Raw genomic sequence first — 3,508 nt, forward strand, 5'->3', positions numbered from 1 at the left:
AGTTCTAAGTTGGTATGTCAAACAAGACCATTGATCACGCGCTTCATTCTGTTGCTCATGCACTCGTGTGTGAAAATCTACATTAAAAAGTCTATTGATGGTGATCGTTTGGAATCCAGTGCACACCAATTAAACAAAAGAAATGACAGCATTCCCATCACGGATAACCAGGCCTGAAGTATCGAAAGGCCTTGTTTTAACACTAAATAAGAGCTAACCCAACGCATACACTACAATCTATTGCTAGAAGGCAGGTTTGTTCAGGGCTGATAGTGTTGTGAATTTCTCTTTTTTTTCAGTTTTCAGTGTTTGTTTCACATAGTCCTCAGATTCTGAAAAGAACTAGTTCCTTTGTTGTGATTGAACGGCTTTCTTTTGAAATGTGCTGCATCCATCCTTTTTTTCTCTTGAATAGTTTTTCACAGCGTTTTGTAGTTTATCATGATATCATTCAGTGGTGAAAGAACAATATTGGAATATATATAATTACTGGCTGAAATGCATATCATTGTGGTGTGTCTTTATACCACTTTCAAAATTATAATTTTTAATATACAGTTTGATCCCAATTATATTTATGGAATGTTACATGGGCAAAAACATGTTGTCATAATGTTCCGTATTTGTTGTAGTTATTTATTTTCATTATCTCTCAGTTCATTCTCAAAATATTGTGTGCATGCTAATACAACAGAAAAAGTTACAATAATTACTAACAAAGGTTTTTAAGTGTTTACAATATGTAGGGTTTATATATATATATATATATATATATATATATATATATATATATATATATATATATATATATATATATATATATATGTATACTGTATATATGTGTGTGTGAATGGCACATTTAATGACTTTATATAGTTTATATACCTGGTGGTCTACTGGTGCGGGGACACCCGCCCACATTCTCCTCTATAATCGCACAAGTGCTATGTATGATATCATCTCGCTTGGCATGAAATTCAAATATTTAAAGGGCCCATGGCCAATAATTCACTGCCCAAGGTAGGTCTGTTTCCTGGGTGTGATTCTAAGTGTGTTTAACCTGTTCTTGACCTTGCCTGTCCCTGACCTTGTCAAGTTTGCTGCCTGTCCTGACTCTTGCCTGTTTTTGACTATTCTCTTGGATCAGGATTCTGTACTGTGCTACGGATGTGTTTGGTCCGGCTTATGACCTTGACTACCCTCTTACCTTCTGATTTGGTACTGTTCCGATTGTTATTGACCTGGCCTGTTCCATGATCACGCTCCTAGTTCCCTGTTCTACCTGTTAACATTTAGTTCCCTTGCTTGCCCAGAACTCTATCCCTGGTCCTCTCACTTTAAGACCTGGTGGCATCCGAGTAGCGGAGGGCTCCTCCTTGGAGGCAGTTGTTATAGGCAGAAGAGTGAGCTGAGGCCTGGGACCTTGGGATTTGTTTTGGGGTTGGGTTAACATTTGTAACACTAAGAAACTAACCTCAACATTCTCAAAAGAATAGGGAATGGTTAATTTACAGATCCCAATCATAGATCTGCTATAGATGAAGTTGACAGGCTATTGGCCTGTATGATGCCAAAATACTTTGTTGTAAATTAGGACAAACCCCAAAGTTCCAAAAAGAATGGATAAGGTTCTTATAACGGATACCAATCATTGGGCCAAATTCAGTTGAGTGAGAAAAAAGTTCATCACGTGAAAACTGATTGACGAGATTCAATTTGAGATGCATTTAAATTCAGAAGAACTTATCTCACAGTTTATCGTGTGAAAATTCTATTGAAGTATATGGAAAAAAACTGGTAGTGAATTAGGAGAATATTTTTTTTATCTCTTGCATGAGTTTTGACGTGATAAATCTGGGCCAGATTCATTCTCACTGAACTGAATATAGCCCATAGTCTACTATAGAGGAATATAACAGCCTACTGACCTGTGTATCGGTTCAAAATCATTGAGGCTTATCATTTATGGATCAGGAAGACTGGAGATTATGTCAGGTCTTCACGGGACCATATTTACTTTAAAATTTGGCAAAGTTCAAACGATCAGATCATCCAAATTTGGCCCATTAGTTGGGTGGCCATATCGGGCAGAGATCTTATTGTTAGGTGACACTGTTTTCCATTAATGTTTAGCTTAGCATAGTTACATACAGTATTCATATGTCCATTCCAATTGCTAATTTTATATTTTATGTGTTTAGCCATTTCTTTGCTTGGTCCATTAATAGCTGCAGGGACCCTCCAAAAAGCTATACAAAAGATACCAGTCCCGGTTCCCCCTTCCTTACAATACTGCAGAAGGTTCACAGGTTTGCCTGAACGACAGCAGGTACATGTCACAGAATTGTGTAAAACTGAACTCCAGATAGAGACATAAGGAGATTGTAACTACTGTATGCAGCACATATTGAACATAAACCCTCTCAAGAGCCAGACAGAAACTGATGTGTAGGATCTTCAACAAGTGGCCATCTAGCTGCATTTAAATGAAAACACCTAACAAGACTTTAAGTGACCTTTGCATAGGATTCTTTCAATATATGTTGATGGCCAGCACAACAAACATAAACCACTTTCAGAATTTAAAAAGGGTATCAGATCCACTGACCAGGCTGTCCTTCCTTTTAAAGAAACTTTAGTGTTCATATAATTAGGGATGGGCGAATTTGACCCGTTTCGTTAAAAATTTGCCACCTGCGAAATGTTGCCGACACCCATTTTTTTAGACACGCGTCTTTTTGACGCCCAAAGCCATACAAGTCTATGGGCGTAATTTTTGCGGCAAAACAAGGCGAAAAAAAGTGCCCATCCCTATTCATATTAAAAGCAATACTTCACATTTTGATCAATGTCTTATCAGTGCCTGTTCAAAGAACACACTAAGCATTATTTACCCGTGGGGAAGAAGTGCAAAGGCTGCCCCTTAATGCTCATTCAGCAAGCACTTCATCCCCCACTGGGGCTACAGTTTGCATCTTGCACTAGATAAAAAAAGATCCAGTATGAGGAGCAGACCACAGTTTTGCATGTCAGATCAGGCGTCCAAGCTTCATACACAAATAGCTATGTTTTAAACCCATAATACAAGGTAGTTGAAGGTTTCAGCTAAATAGGGCCCATCACACAATGCTCCAATATACTTTGTAACAATTGTGTAATAAATAATTTTTGCAATAGGTGATTTCCAGTGCACCAATGCCTGTGGCATCACTAATGCCATTATATTAGCAGGAATCAGTTGAGTCCATGGATAAAGCCTACAAAGTGTACTTGGAATGCACTTTTTCGATGCTCGTAATTCAATACATGTTAGTGTCCTACTATATAGTAGTAGTAGTATTATGGTTTCAGTATGTATTTATATCAGGTACGTGTAATGTGGCAGATTAATTATTATAGTCTGGACAACACACTGTTGAATTCCAGTATCTGTACTTTAGATAAAATATGTATATCCCAGCACTTATGTATAACTCTTTCTATTAAAAATATTATTAGAGGGGAACTA

The sequence above is a fragment of the Xenopus laevis genome, chromosome 1S (assembly GCF_017654675.1).
Source record: "Xenopus laevis strain J_2021 chromosome 1S, Xenopus_laevis_v10.1, whole genome shotgun sequence".
Lineage (NCBI taxonomy): Eukaryota > Metazoa > Chordata > Amphibia > Anura > Pipidae > Xenopus > Xenopus laevis.